Genomic DNA, 16,702 nt, shown 5'->3' with positions numbered 1-16,702 from the left:
AGCCCTGACCTCCAGTCCTCATTCTGTCATGAGCTAGCAAGGAGCCTCCTGTTGGGAACCTCAACAGATCCTATCTAAATGTCTGTGTGTCTCAAGTTCCTGCTATCAACACAGGTAACTGACAAAATGATTCATTCATTCCCAAAATATTTACTGAGCCCTTGCTATGAGCAGGTACTGTAGAAATTACAGAGACTCACAAGGAGGTGGGGTAAGGACCAAGCTGGAGGACACGCAGATAAGCTGGAGAAAAGGCGCTGCTCTCATGGAACTTAGGGTCTGATGGAGTGTTATGAAGTGGACTGTATCCTCCCTAAATTCACATGCTGAAGCCCTAATCCCCAGTGTGGCTGTGTCTGGGGACAGTCTTTAAGGAAATGCGTGCATGCATGTTCAGTGGCGTCTGACTCTTCGTGACCCTATGGACTGTAGCCCGCCAGGCTCCTCTGTCCATGGGATTTTCCAGGCAAGAATACTGGAGTGGGTTGCCATTTCCTTCTCCAGGGGATCTCCCGCGTCTCCTGCATTGGTCAGAGCCAATGAGCCACCTGGGAAGCCCCTCTTTAGGGAAGTAATTAGGATTAAATGAAGTCATGAGAGTGGGGTCCTGATCCAATAGGACTGCTGTGCCTATAAGAAGAGGAAGGGATGTCAGAGCCTTCTCTCTCACCACACATGCACAGAGAAGAAGCCACATGAGAACACAAGGAAGAGGGTCCATGTGCCTGCCAGAAGGAGAATCCTCACCAGAAACCAACCCCACTGCCAGCTTGTCTGGGCCAGGCAGCCTCTAGACCCATGACAAAGTAAAGCTGTGTTGTTTAGGCCACCTACTCGGTGGCATTTTATTATGGCAGCTCGGGCAGCCTAACATGTTTCAGAATGGGAGGGGGCCTGATCAGGTGCACCCTGCCCAATTCTAGGGATAAGGGAAGGCTCCCAGAAGGATTGGCAGGGGAAGAGAAACCAGGGCAGGGCGCCTCTGTGGACGGAGCCTGTAGTGTCAGAGGAGGAGTGGAGAGAACAAGGCTGAGTAAGTGAGGGGAGCCCTCTGGGGGAGGTCTCATGAGCAAACGTGCCCTTGAAGATCTTGAACACCAAGATACTGCTCTACCTTGTAAAACTTTGGACCCACCCATTGATGATTCTGATTCTGCTGGGGGGAAAAAAGCCGCCAGCTTGGGTTCTACAGGAACGAAGAAGTAGTCGACGTTCCTTGCCACCCTATGCGGTGGAATCTCCCTTCCGCATGTCTGCATACGTTCCCCGTGGAAATCTTTCGCTTTTCTCTCTATAAGCTCCCCTACAGCCTTTCAGAGCATCTGCTGGGATGGTTCCTTCTTCAGGTGCTTGCTTTCAATTCTGCAAAATTCCCTTGCTTTTTGTTAATAATTGCTAACATTAGCCCCCAGTGGCTCAGCTATAAATAATCTGCCTGCAATGCAGGAGATGTGAGTTCAATCCCAGGTCGGGAAGATCCCCTGGAGTAGGAAATGGCAACCCACTCCAGTATTCTTGCCTGGGAAATCCCATGGACAGAGGAGCCTGGCATTCATGGGGTGGCAAAGAGTAAGACGTGACTTAGCAATTAAACAACAACAAAACTGAGTTAGCTAAGGCTAACTGTGTACCAGACACTGTTTTGAGGGCTTTTTGTGTATTAGCTCTTTTAATCCTCAAAACCACCACATAAAGTAGATTCTGTGAACTCTAGTTTATGGATGAGGAGGCTGAGCACAGAGAGATTAAGACGCTTGCCTTGGGCCACTCAGCTAAAATGGAGCAGCCAGGATTAAAACCTGCAGTCTAGCTTGGGTGTCCTTACCCCTAACCACAAATCCATGTTGTCTTTGGGGGGTGGGGGGAGGGACAGAGAAACTGAGACTCGGGTTCCCATAGCTAGTTTTAAGTGCAAGAGTCTTTCTGATTCCAGCGCCTATGCTCTTGATCTCTTAAGCGAATGGAGAAGAGGTCGGCGGCTTTGAGAGTCACTCAGGAAGGAAACTAAGAAGAACCACCATGGCACAGTTGAAAACTAAGGGAGGGGGAAAGAGAAAGAGGAGGTTGGGGTGACAGCCAGGTCTGTGGTTAATCGCACAGCCAGACCTCCATCATCTTGTGACACCTTCTTAATTCATTTATTTGTTTAACAAATGACAAACACTTAGCCAGAACCTACTATGATTCGGCACTGGGCTGAGAAAAGAGGAACAGCTACATACTAATGACCGTGACACTCATCTGCCCCTTCCCCTTGCCCTCATCCAGGAGCTCAAGGACTTTACATTCTAGGAAAGGGCTGATATATGAATAAATGCAAAAATTATCACAGTGTGATTATAGATGTCTATCAGTATATGTCTTTCTATCCATAAAGCATTGAAAGGAGGACAGCCTATCTCTGCCTAAAGGGGTCAGGGGAGGTATCACCCTGAGGAAGGTGCCATTTAAGCCTGTTGTGAAGGATGATGGGAATATCCCAGGAGAGCAGCTGGGCTCCTTGGAGCATCCCTGGAGAGCATATGAGAGATCCCCGAATCCTTGGACACAGAGGCATAGAATCAAAGCATGTGAGCAGTGAGAGGAACCTCAGAGGTCTTCTCGTTTCAGCGGCGTGTCAGGCCCTGCAGGCACAGCCCCATCAGAGAGTCAGCCCAGCCCCAGTTCCAGCCCGGAACCCCCTTGGGGAGCACACAGGCAGACGGTCAACAATCAACAGGACAGCACCTGTGTTCTGAGCCTTGTGATCCACCGGTTGCAGAGGGTAAGGGAGACAGAAGTAGGGGAGAAGTCAAGAAAGTCTCCACCTTCCTGATTTGTACAACTAAAGCGACAGCTCTGAACTCCGCCTCCCGCAGCGCCTCCCAGGTTCCCAGCTTCCGGCTTCCACACCCCGCTCCCCCCGACCACTCCGTCTTAGGTTTCCAAGTAAGGGTCTCTTTCCCCGTCCCTCGCTTCTCTCTGCTCTTTCAATTCCATCTTCAGTTGCAGGTTCTCATTTCATCTGTTCCCAGGGAACCCAGCTACTACCGGTGACCCTCTGCCCTGTGGTCCATCACGAAGGTCAAAGGGTTGCCGTTCAGCCATCTGCCAGCAGGGGGCAGTCCTGCAGCCGGTCTCCATCCCGGCCCGAACCTCCCAGCCCCCAGGCCGGTCACAACTCCTTAGAGATGCAAATTGAGAGGCAGCCTTCCTAACCCGAGAGGGCTGCTAATTCTCTGAAGAGTATGCAGATTTCCAGCCTGCCTTTGCCTGGGTTTGTTTGTTTTACTTTGCAATAAATTTAATACAGATTGCCTGAAGCAGAGAGGCAGATGGACTATAAACTCTGCATTTTGAGCAGCCTTAGTTACTGGGTTGGTGTGGGTTTTGATCCCTGTTTAAATTATATCTATGAAATTTGACATGGATTTGGGTCTGGGGTTTGCTGGCTTCGTGGTGCTCTGGAGCCGCTTCTAGAGAATTTACAAAGGCTGATTTGATTATGGGGACTTTAATTTCTCACAGAGGCTAACAAGGAGGCTGAGGAGCCTGGCTGATGTGTAACAGTAAGAAGGGAAAAGGAGAAAGTTAGGTTGGGTGGCTGCCTTGTCCTGGTGCACATGATGTCAGTACTGTTTTCTCTCACCCTTTGCAGGGCCTTAAGTTAGACACCCCAGGGACCGTGAGCTGAAGCCTGTGCTGACCCAGGGGGAGGGAGGAGGTGGAGTTGTGCAGTGGAAAGTGTCCACAAGAAGCTCAGTGTCCAGGAAAGAATCAGGCGTGCATATGAGGCAGACAGTAAAACGTCTATAAAGAGACATTAAAATGAAGCGCACACAAAGCATTGTATAACAGTGTAAACTGGGCTTGAGGGGACGTGGCAAAAGCAGGGGAACTGCAGACCATCCCTCCCACTGGCACCTGGTCTGTATGCCAAGGGGCAGCCCTCTCCCCTCCCTGCTCCCTCTTAGACCACTAAAGGGAAGATGATGCAGTGAACCAGGAGTAGGACAAGCCAGGTTCTAGCCCCAGCTCCTCCAGATGTTTGCTGCAGAGTTGGGCAATCGGTTCCGCTTCATGGAGCCTCAGTTTCTCTATCTGCAAAATCAGAATCACATGATTGTCACAAGGCCCAAGTAGGATAACTTGGGTAAGAATGCATGTATGTTGGAAAAGACTGGGACATAAACTGTCTCTGAGTGATCAGGCCATTTTCTCCATTACGAAAGAATCACTGATTAGAATGGGAAGGCCTGGGGCAGAGGGGAGGTATGAAGGGAATTCTGTAAACTTCTCATAAGACTGAGAGTCGGGCCCCACAGTCCAGGCAGGTTCAGAGGCCGGCTCTCGGACTTGGCCCTTCTGCTCACCTGCACACAGAGCCTGTATATGAGCAGAGGCCTGGCTGGGCCCCAGGGGTGGTTTCCAGCAGCAGCAGACTCTGGGCACTGTTCTGGGGGACTCTGGGGGCCTGGATGCCCAGCCTGAGCTGGGCAGGGAGGTGGGGCCACACATTCATCTTCCCTGGGAAATCCCAGAGTCCAGGCAGAGCCAGCCACAGGGCCTGAGGAAGGGCCCTTTCTCTGCTCCCCCTCCTGTGCAAGTTTGTGTCCTTTCGCAGAGGCTGGGCCAGGAAGGGAGCTACAAAGAGTCACTGAGGCAAAGGGACAAAGAGAAGGAAGAGGGCAGATAAAGGAAGAAGGAAGGAACACAGGACATGCTGATGTGTGTTCCTTGCTGGTGGGGGGAAGATCGCCAGAAGACAAGCAAAGAAGTAAGAAGCCTGCAAAGGGGACCAGAGAAGGAAAGGGCCAGGCTTTGCAGGGGGAGGGCAGCTGTGGGAGGTAGAGGCTGAGATTAAATGGAAATGAGGGGCTTGGTCACCATGGAGAAAGAAGCTGGAAGCTTTGGCAGCAGTTAGTCTATTAGGAGGAAAGGAGGGGATGAAAGCTGCTGTGGGTGTGTCTCTACACACCAAGGGGTTGGAAAATAGCCAGCTAATTCAGCCCTGAGCAGGGGGTGGAGGGGAGGCGGGGAGGGTGAAGACCACCAGTTGAATGGTTGAATTCTCCCCAAAACAGAAATCCTTTTCCACTGTCACTTCGACGTTCTACCTGTTCCTCTGGCCTCAGAACATAGTAAATTAAAACTGTTAGTTGTCAAGATTTTGTTAAATTAAATTTGCTGACCCTCCCCACCACACCCACACACTCCCTCTCTCTCTCTGTCTCCAGTGATCTATATGGCAAGGAAAAGAAAGTGTGTTAGTCGCTCAGTCATGTCTGACTCTTTTCGAGCCCATGGACTGGGATTCACTAGGCTCCTCTGTCCATGGAATTCTCCAGGCAAGAATACTGGAGTGGGTAGCCATTCCCTTCTTCAGGGCATCTTCCCAACCCAGGGATCAAACCCAGGTCTCCCACTTTGCAGGTGGATTCTTTACCAGCTGAGCCACAAGGGAAGCCCAAGAATACTGGGGTGGGTAGCCTATCCCTTCTCCAGGGGATCTTCCCGACTCAGGGCTCTCACTGGGTCTCCCACACTGTAGGCAGATGCTTTACCATCTGAGCTACCAGGGAAGCCACCAGACAAGGGAGGGGAGGAAGCCCTAAATTCTGTGGCAGCGATGGAAGAAGGAAGATGAGGCTGAGGCCAGGAAGGGCTGGGGAGGGGGAAGGATGATGGCGGAAGTGAGGGTAACCAGACACCTCGCTCTTCATAGACCCTCCTGATGGAAGATGAGGAAGTTCAGCTAGCACAGGCCATAAGCCCAGAGGATGGCCACTCTGCTTTCCAGTTTGTGCCTGGGCAGTACCATCCTTAGACCCGCCACTGGGACTCTGCCGGACCCCACACTTTAGAAGGGCCTGTGCCCCCTCTCATATGGGCATTCCTCCCCAAGGGGCAGGGAGCAGAAATCTTGCTCCCCTTTCTGGGTCGAGTTCCAGGGACTGGGCCAGCCGCAGGGTGAGCACTGGAGGGGAGTGGGGAGTTATGATACAGACACATCTTGGGACAGGGATCAAGGGACATGGGGCTCCTGGCAGACCAGAGCTGTGCTGGTGATGGGAAAGGTGGGGAGGGGAGGTGCTGGGGGCAGGCCTCCCCACAACCCCTTGCCTTGGCCCGAGCATGTCAGCAGCTGCCCTGAGCAGGGGAGAGCCTGGCTTCAGAGATGGAGGTGAGGAGACTGAAATAAAAGCCAGGAATCCAAGATTGTTAGAGGTTAGAAGCTGAAGGAGAAAAAGGAACCAGAGTTAGGACAATTGAACTCTGAGCATGTGTGGCATAGGACAGGGGAGGAAAAGAGAACTGTAAGGGCATCTCCTGTGAGGTTTGGTACATGCTCATACCAAAACCCATTCATTGTTTATCTGCAATTCGAATTTGACTGGCTGCCCTGTATTTTATCTGGCCACTTCTCCCTGAGGCTGGAGGAGTTGGAATGGTGGCCAGGAAGCTATGTCACGAGTTCGGTGAGGACAAGAGTATCTTCACAGATCTAAGAGGTAGACAATCTTCCTAAAGCTAAAGCATGCAAGAGAGCCCTAACCGTACAGTGTCAGTGGGTCGGGCCAGTTCTTCCAACTATGATGGGTTATGAAAGACCCCGTCATTTTCAAAGGCCTTGGGCTGTGTAGAGAGCATGGCCCCTTATCTGTCAATGACTGAGATGGAACCAAAATTCAAGTGGTAGACAACTGAGTCCCCCAAGGGGGAAAAAATCTCTTTTTGCACCTGCTGGAATCCCAGAGGCTAGCGAGGTTCAAACTGATAAGAAAGAATTTCCTTCACTGAAAGCATCTTGCCTCAGTGTTTCATGTTGAAAAGGGGGTCTCTGCCAGCAAAGGAGAAGTGTAATTCACACTTTCTGTGAAAGTTGACACAACTCTATGCTATTTTTTACACTAAAACTCTCCTACTGTAACTGATGCTCTTGTTTTCAGAATCTAACCTCTTAGATGCTACGTTCCAAGAAGAACGTAAATAAAGAAATACATGAATCAATAATAATCTTACATTAATTTTGAACTCAGTTATGAAAACAGAAGCAAAAGAAATCAATGGATGCCAAACAAAAAAGGATGGACTCAGAAAAACAATTTTTAATCCCCCAAAGTTTCACAAGGGTAAGATAAACAATAGAGAATATAATAATATTAAAACCAAAATAATAAAGGAACATAACAGCAGTGTCCTGTTAAGTAACTGGATGGGATTCATCAGCGTAGCAACTGGTGCTGAGCGTTTTTTAATTTTCTCCCTGCTGGAGATTCGCCTCTCACAGTCTCAACAAAGAGATGAACTGCTTGTCAGAGATGAGACCTTCCACAGAGCAAAATGGCATTCTCCGGTGTTTATTTTCTTCTTCATACCTCCTCCCCAAAGAGGAAAAGCTGATCATTCTTTAAAAGATCCCAAATCTAGAAATGATTCCTTCTATTCCTGGAGGATCACACAATTACATCATGCAAAGAGTTAAATTCACTATGGTCCATGCTGGAAAGCCAAGTTTAATACAAATTACTAACTGTCTTTCCTTAGGAAGGAATCACTTTGAAAAAGCAGAAGACAGAGGCAGACCCAGTATTTAAAGGATGCATCTGGGCCAAGGGAAGGCCCAGTGGTGCCATGGTGCTTTCAAAAATGTTAGAAAATGTGAATCCAGGAGAAGAGTGGGACCCAAACACTAGGGGAGCCACATGAAAAGAACCCACAGCTGAGCAGTCCACAGGATGATTCAGCTGCAGGAAAATGACATGATGGCTCAAACTGGACTAACATTGTTAATTTTTTTTTTTTTTTAGGATTTTGTTAGCATTTAATTAATTCTTAGCTGTGAAAAGCTATAAATGTTGGGAAGTCATACCTATTCTTTTGTTTGCACTTTTTAAGTCATATATGATACAAAAAATCCAGGTCCACGTTAGATGTCTGAGAGACTATTTTTCCTCTTTGAGAAAACTCTGAACACTAATCAAATATGAGTAACAATGGTAGAGTGGAAGGACTTAGGCTTGGGGCCTGAGTCTAACATCATTACTGGGCATCAGGGGCAGGTCAGGGCTTCCCTGGTGGCTGAGTGGTAAAGATCCCGCCTGCCCAAGCAGGAGACATAAGAGATGTGGGTTCAATCCCTCGGTCGGGAAGATTCTCTGGAGAAGGAAATGGCAAGCCACCCCAGTATTCTTGCCTGGAGAATCCCATGGACAGAGGAGCCTGGTGGGCTACCGTCCATGGGGTCACAGAGTGGAATATGCCCGAAGTAAATGAGCACACACAGGGGCGAGTCTGTGCCTTTTCACTTTCTCAGGGGTGCTATGAGGATCACAGGAGATAACCAATGTGGAGTAACCATTTTTAAAGTGAAAGTGAAAGTTGCTCAGTTGTGTCCGACTTTTTGTGAGCCCATGGATATAGTCTGTGGAATTCTCCAGGCCAGAATACTGGGTGGGTAGCCTTTCCCTCGGAGAAGGCAATGGCACCCCACTCCAGTACTCTTGCCTGGAAAATCCTATGGATGGAGGAGTCTGGTGGGCTGCAGTCCATGGGGTTGCTAAGAGTCGGACACGACTGAGCGACTTCACTTTCACTTTTCACTTTCATGTCTTGGAGAAGGAAATGGCAACCCACTCTGGTGTTCTTGCCTGGAGAATCCTAAAGATGGGGGAGCCTGGTGGGCTGCCGTCTATGGGGTCGCACAGAGTTGGACACAACTGAAGTGACTTAGCAGCAGCAGCCTTTCCCTACTCCAGCGGATCTTCCCAACCCAGGGATGGAACCCAGGTCTCCTGCATTGCAGGCAGATTCTTTACCAGCTGAGCCACAAGGGAAACCATTTTTAAAAGTGTTGCTCAAAGCATGTGAAACGTATTTTCCATAACATTGTAATAAAAGGTAAACAGTCTAATTTTGAGATGAATAGTCCCTGGATTCGCCTGCATGAACTCAGTGAGATGAAGAATATTGCTTCTGGGGGAACTTCCCTGGTGGTCCAGTGGTTAAGACTCCGCCTTGCAATGCAGGGGTGCAGGTTCATTCCCTGGTCTGAGAGCTAACATCCTACATGCCTACTGGCCAAAAACACAGAACATAAACAACAGAAGCAATATTGTAACATATTCAATAAAGACTTAAAAAAAAAAGAAAGTGTTGCTTTTGTTTTGGTTACCCTAAGAAGACTGCAGGGAAGAGAAGGAAGGACATAGAAGAGGCAACGTGCGCTGAGCCTGCTGGTTTACCTTGCTCAGCTCAGAGACACTGCAGGGCTGCCCCTCCAGCCTTGCTCCCTGACGGGGTTGGTAGACCCTGCTGCCCTATTCATTCCCAATTCTGCTTTCTTTCTCCTGCCTTCCAAGACCCCCTTCTGAGCCAGTCTGGGAAATGAGACAGAAAAAGTATTACTTAATGGTGTCTGAGGAAGACTTGTCAATTTTTCCTGCTCTGGCCCTCACCCAACTTTCCAATCAGCAGTACTGCACACCACGCTGGACCCACCAACCTTGGTTCAGTCGGAAATTCCAGGCACTGAATTCGCTGAAGGAGAGAAAGCAGAAGTAGAGAAGGCTGGGGTAGAGGCGGGGTGTGTGTTAGCACCTACCCAGTGTTGACATTTTTGGAAAATGGATGCAAATTATAATTAGTGACATCTTCGTAGAGAATTTAGACATTAGTAGTTTCCAGACTACAGCAGCATTTTTGGTCATTTGACACCAAAAGGGAAGAGGCTGCTCAAATATTGCTTTTTTTTTTTTTTTTTTTGTATTTTTACCCCTAGAGCATGAATTAGCCATTGTCTTGCCAACAGAGAATAAAACACAATTCTTTTTTATAAGTAAAAACAAATTCAGTATATAATGAGATACCATTGCCTGGAGAATCCCATGGACAGATACCATTGTAGCCTGGCGGGCTACAATCTGTGAGGTTGCAGAGTCAGACATGACCGAAGTGACTTAGCATGCGCCCCTCCTCAAAAGAGTAAAACAGGCCAGGGCGATGGAAGACCAAGTCCAAAAACAGGCTTATGCGAGGAAAACTTGACATACAATAAATCTGGCATCATGAATCACAGTAAAAAGAAGAATTATTTCATACATGGTAGAATAAATTTGAATCTATTTCATAACTGAACAAGAAAATAAACTGTATGTGGAGTCAAGACCTCTTAGGAAAGGTGAAAACATAGACCAATAGAAGAAAATATATGATAATATACTGTGAGCTTGAGGTGGGAAAAGATATCATAAGGAGAAAAATGGCTGGAGTTTACATTGCCATTAAAGAGTGCTGTTCAGTGAAGTATACCATCGACCAAGTTAGCAGACAAGTAAGGCCTAGAAGAAGACATTTGCACTAACAAACGTTCAGGGAATCCCCCCCCCAAAAAAAGAAAATAGTAAGAAAAACAGAAAGAGGAGACAACAGAAAAATGAGCAAAGTATAGGTCTATAAATAGGTAGTTCATAGAAAGGGACACCCTAACGGCTAACAAGTCTTTGAAATGGTGCTTAAATTCACAAATAATACGAAGAACACAGAAAAAAAAAATAATAAGGTATCACTTTCCAGCAGGGGTCCCCAACCTCCAGGATTTAATGCCTATTGATCTGAGGTAGAGCTGATAATAGAAATAAAGTGCACAATAAATGTAATGCACTTGAATCATCCCCAAACCATCCCACCCCTGCCCATGGAAAAACTGTCTTCCGTGAAACCAGTCCCTGGTGCTAAAAAGATTGGGGCCGACTACTATACAGCTAATAAGTTAGCAAAAAATCAGAAGTCTCATAATACTAAGTGTTGGCAAGGATGCAGAGAAACAAGAAAGCTGAGAAATGTGAAAACTAGCACAGTTATTTCAGAAGGCAGTTTGGTAGGACTTACTGAAATGAAGGCTTCTTGGAACCCAGGACCCAGCACTGCCGCTGCGTGGGTACACACGCCCTGGAGGAACTCGTGCACCAAATGTCTATCACCTCCCTGATGGGGGCAGCAAAGTGCTAGTGGCTCTGGGTGTCCATTAACAAGGGAAGAGAAGAGTAAATGGCGGTGACTACAAATGACAAAATTGTGAGCCGTGGTAAGACAGAAGGAAACAGACCTGCTTAAAGCAACAGGCTTCCCAGCTGGTGCTAGTAGTAAAGAACCTGTCTGCCAATGCAGGAGACCCAAGAGGCTCAGGTTCGATCCCTGGGTGGGGAAGATCCCCTGGAGAAGGAAATGGCAACCCAGTCCAGTATTCTTGCCTGGAGAATCCCATGGACAGAGGAGCCTGGCGGGCTATACAGCCCACGGGGTCAAAAAGAGTCAGACACGACTGAACCGACTTAGCACAGGACAAAGCAACAGGGATAGGCTTCCAGACTGGAGATGGGGTGTTATGTGGGGGAGAGGCTAGCTTCATAGCACAATACCATTTACATAAATTTTTTAAAGACACAAAGGAACCCTACTTATGTTTCAAGGACACATATGTGGGTGAATAAACTTCTGGAAGGTGAATTAGAAGGTCGTAACAGATGACAGTGGACACCAGGGTGCTCTGGCCATATCCCTCTTCAGGGCCAGCACACCTACCCCCAGCTGCTGGGATGTTAGTGCTGAGACTAAGGCTGTGCCCCACAAGGGAAAGGGAACTGCTTCACCAAGGTTCAGTTCAGTCGCTCAGTCGTGTCCAACTCTTTGCGACCCCATGAATCGCAGCACGTCAGGCCTCCCTGTCCATCACCAACTCCCAGAGTTCACTCAGACTCGCGTCCATCGAGTCCGTGATGCCATCCAGCCATCTCATCCTCGGTCGTCCCCTTCTCCTCCTGCCCCCAATCCCTCCCAGCATCAGGGTCTTTTCCAATGAGTCAACTCCTCGCATGAGGTGGCCAAAGTACTCGAGTTTCAGCTTTAGCATCATTTCTTCCAAAGAAATCCCAGGGTTGATCTCCTTCAAAATGGACTGGTTGGATCTCCTTGCAGTCCAAGGGACATTCAAGAGTCTTCTCCAACACCACAGTTCAAAAGCATCAATTCTTTGGTGCTCAGCCTTCTTCACAGTCCAACTCTCACATCCATACATGACCACAGGAAAAACCATAGCCTTGACTAGACGGACCTTAGTCGGCAAAGTAATGTCTCTGCTTTTGAATATACTATCTAGATTGGTCATAACTTTTCTTCCAAGAAGTAAGCGTCTTTTAATTTCATGGCTGCAATCACCATCTGCAGTGATTTTGGAGCCCCCCCCCCAAAAAAAAGTCTGACACTGTTTCCCCATCTATTTCCCATGAAGTGATGGGACTGGTTGCCGTGATCTTCGTTTTCTGAATGTTGAGCTTTAGGCCAACTTTTTCACTCTCCACTTTCACTTTCATCAGGAGGCTTTTTAGTTCCTCTTCACTTTCTGCCATAAGGGTGGTGTCATCTGCATATCTGAGGTTATTGATATTTCTCCCGGCAATCTTGATTCCAGCTTGTGTTTCTTCCAGTCCAGCGTTAAGGGAAGCGATCCGTGGTTGGCTGAGGCAGGGCTCACAAAGGACCCTTGGGAAAGCTCTCAAGGGTCCTGCCAGCTCTCGAGCTTGCATGGCCTCAGCTGAGTCCTCATTCGCAACCATGATGGGAATCAGCCTCGCCTGCAGTCCTAGCCTAGCCACTCTCACGTCCTCATATGTGTCTCTCCTGAACAAACCTCTGCCCAGCTCTCATCTCAGAACCTTCTCCAGAAAGCCCTCATCAAGGAACACATTCAGTAATCAAGAGTGGGAGCCCTCGGTGTGGAGAAGAGAGCAGGCATGGAGACGGGGAACAGAAGGAGGCAATGAGGATCCAGGAAGTCCCCGAGAGGTCCCAGCGGACCAGCCCTGATGGCAGAACTCGGAATCTAGAACGTGACCGATGCCGTCAGCTGCAAAACCCACAAGATCAAAACCATCCGCCTGCGGGCAGTTCACACACTGCCCCTTCCCTGTTCGATTTACTCTGACACTGAACACCTGCCTGTGAGCCAGTGGACTCAAAAAAGCCAGGCAGGTAACTCGGCGAGGTCTTATGTTGTCTTACCCTTGTCACCAGGGACATCCTGGAGAACCTGGAAGCCAGGGATCACCCCGCCTCCTTACCCTCACCTTGGCCTAAGCCTATCCTTACTGCAAGGAGCTATGAGACAGCTGCATCCTGTCCACAGGGGAAGGTGAGAGTCAGCGTGGTGCGTGTGTGAGAGTCAGACAGAGACTCTGTTTTCACCTTGGGCCTAGCACAGCCTCAGATTCAACAGAGATAAAGAGCCTGATTCTTCCGTTCACTCTGTCACCAGATGGAGCAAGATCTCTTCATGGCGCTTGTGATGCGAGGAGGTTTGGAGGGGAGCGACCCTGGCTGCCTCTGCGAAGGTGCCGCACTAACTGCGCTCCTCCGCTGCCTTCTGCTCCCCGTCCCGCTGTCCTCTCTTCTCCTCTGACTCTCCTGCTTGATGCTTTTCTGGGACAGGAACGAGTTCACTTCCTTGGGCTCTGACCCAGTCTCCTCTCCACCCACCACCCCCCACCTGCCCCGCCCTACCCCCCACCTCCCCCCCACCCCACCCGGGCCAGATCTCCAGAGTCTTTTGCCCTCTTCAGGGTCTCTGGGTTAACTTCATGCGCTCAGACATGGAAACAGATGAAGCTAAGGAAAAAGGAAAACTCTTTAAGAGAAAAGCCAGAGCACCATTCCGCACCTTGGAAAGTGTGATGTTTAGTTAAGCCACCCAGTGGCTGACCAGAGGCTGAGTTCTCGCGCCTCATTAAAACAACAGCAACACCAGAAGACCATGTTAGAAGGCATACGAGTGAATTATAACATGAACTCGCCAACTCACCTTTTTAATAAAATGCATTACACTCCTGCAGTATGTATAGCATATAAGTATGTTTGGAAGGCAGGGGGGTCCTGAAGGAATAAGATACCATCCTTCATGTCCGGGAGCTTACAATATGATAAGAAGGTAAGGCTTGCACACAAATATCTATAATGTAAAGTGCAATGAGGTAAGGCCACTGAGAAAGTTGCCACTGAGAAAGTTACCCCCGAATGCTCCAAGTGTTCAGAGTGGGGAACCTCACATTAGAAACGAGAAGCCAAGGTTTCCTGAGCCATGTAACTTTTTGAGATGAACTGCAATTGATGGAGAGAATTTGTTGTTAAAATAATTTTCAGATTAACTTGGATGCATCTGCAAAATAAATTGGATAGCATTTTTTAGTTTATTATTTGACTGTGCCGGGTCATAGCTGAGTTGCAGCATGCAAACCCTTAACTGCAGCATGTGGGATCTAGTTCCCTGCCCAGGGAATGAACCTGGGTCCCCTGCATTGGGACCGTGGAGTCTTAGCCACAGGACCACCATGGAAGTCCCTTGAATATCATTGTTTAAAAGATGATCAACAACAATTCTACTTGTTTTTTAAGAGTTATAGAGGGTAAGAAGTCAATATTCCCTTCTCATCCACCCCATTCCATCCCCCCAGATTAACTATTTTAACAATTTGGTGTGTATCAGCCCTCATCTTTAAGTGGAAATGATTTTCACAGAAAGAGTAGGAAAAGGGTGTCACAGGTAAAGAATGGGAGTAAGAGAAAAGGCAAGTAATCTGCCTGGAGTGCTCAGCAAAAGCAGAAGATGAGAGAGGACAGGGTGAGGGGAGTTGGGCTCTTGGCACAGAGGTTCCCCTGTTTGGAATTCTGGACAGTAGGTAATGTTAGATAAGAAATGGTAAAAAGGAATTAGGAATTTTTAACTAAAAGAGAAGATGTTAGGAGGCTCATGGCAGCAGCAATAATTCAATTATATAAAGTGCTCTCCTGTGGAAGACAGACAAGGCTTTTAATGTGAGAACCCATAGGTCATAATTTGGGTCAAAAACTAGACCCAAATTACAGTTACAGGAGCAAGATTTCAGCTCTGTGTAGGAAAAGACTTTCTAACAAGCAGACCTGTGCAGTGAGGGAATGGATGGCCCAGTGAGGAGTAAGTTCCTCCCCACAGAGATGCTCACTCCAGCAGAGGCCCCATGACCCGTCACTGCAGACAGAGGACTCAAGCATCAAGCAGACAGCTGATATGAAAAACCTGTAGACTCTTTTCTAGTGTTAAGGTTCTATAGTAAAATGGGGAAGCATTTTAAGGATGTTCAAGGGAGGGGTTAAATAATTAGAGCTGTACTACAGAAAAACTCATCTGGCAGAAACCTATAGGTTGGGTCAAAGAAGAAACCACCTTAAAACATGAGCATGAGGCTGAGGGAACAGCTCAGTCAAAAGCAATCAGGACTCTGGCTAAACATGCTGAATTAGACATCTTTATCTATTCTCCCTCAAAAAAATCCAACTAAAATGATGGTAAATAGAGACTTCCCTGCCAGCTCAGAGGTTAAGACTCGGCACTTCCAAGGCAGGGCATGCAGGTTTAATCCCTGATCCCATATGCCATGCAGCATGGCCACCTCCCCCCCAATTTTTTAAATTGTTTCCATTTCTCATTCTATTCGAATGACCTCCCAATTCTGGAATGTGTGTGTCCTAGCAAGGCATTTCTTTTGAGAGTTCTGCACCAATATGTCTTCTTACCTAAACACACAGGGTGCGGTCTTGATTTCAACAATCCAAATCCTTGATGCTAAGGACTAGGAAGGTGGATACGTTTTCCTTAGAAAGAAATCAAGAATTTTATATATGACCTCTGAGAATAACAACTTTAAATGAGATCAGCCACCGAACCCGTTAGAAATTCTGGGAAAGGCCAGTCTGTTTTATGAAACAATGTGTTAGCCATGCTCCTCTTTCTGTGATTACAGAGAGACTTAACACCCCTGAGCATTATTCTTTTTATCTGTAAAGCCCTTTTTGACTACTGGTCCTTGATTATAAGCTCTGTACAGTCTAGGTTTGGATTATCAACCTCCTAGGGTTGTGTTTATGAGGGCTTTGTGGAAGTACCGCTAAGCTTCTACCTTCTATTTGCATTAGCCAGAGGAGAACTCAGGGAAACCTAACGACAGGCTTATGATGAAGGCTGTTATGAGAAATGCCCAAGAAACAGATGGGCATTTGAAGAGATTAGACATTTTGAAGCATCATTAACCCACCCTCAGCCTGTTTAACTTTTGACCCAGCTCTGGCACCTGACTGCAAGAGGGCCATAGGCGTGAGACACCCCCCACCCTCCCACCTGGGTGGGAGCTGATAGAGGCAAGGCGGCTGCCATGGGCAACAAAGAAGCAGACAGCTTCCCTGAAGGACAATGAGATGAGAAGCAGCTAGGAGGGTCCAAGGGACCAGGATACCTGGCAGAGAAGAACTGCATCCTTGCCCCAACTCCATCATTTCTCTCCCAGCCTCTGCCAGCTCTGCCTCCAGGGTCCAGGGGCTCACATGGTCCAGCTCCCTCCCTTCCCTTCCAGTTCCTCTCCTGGTTCCTTTCTCTGTCCCCTTCTGTCCCCTGCTCTCCCAGTGGCCTTATGCTGTGCTCTATCCCAGCTGCCCTCAACAGCATTCAGTCTACATCCTCCAAGTCACGTGTTTTCCTTGTACACTCGTTGCCAGAAAGTCTTGATTACATACTGACATAGAAGAAAGACTCCAGTCTCCAGGAAGACTGGAGAATGTCTTTATTTCTATTTAATTACTAAATTGTTTCAGTTTTCGTTTTCTTGATCTTGATTCTTGATTTCAAGATCTTGGTTCTTGC

Source organism: Oryx dammah, unplaced genomic scaffold, assembly GCF_014754425.2.
Source record: "Oryx dammah isolate SB20612 unplaced genomic scaffold, SCBI_Odam_1.1 HiC_scaffold_15, whole genome shotgun sequence".
Classification (NCBI taxonomy): Eukaryota; Metazoa; Chordata; class Mammalia; order Artiodactyla; family Bovidae; genus Oryx; species Oryx dammah.
The sequence above is the reverse complement of the archived record's forward strand: the minus strand, read 5'-3'. Positions refer to the sequence as shown.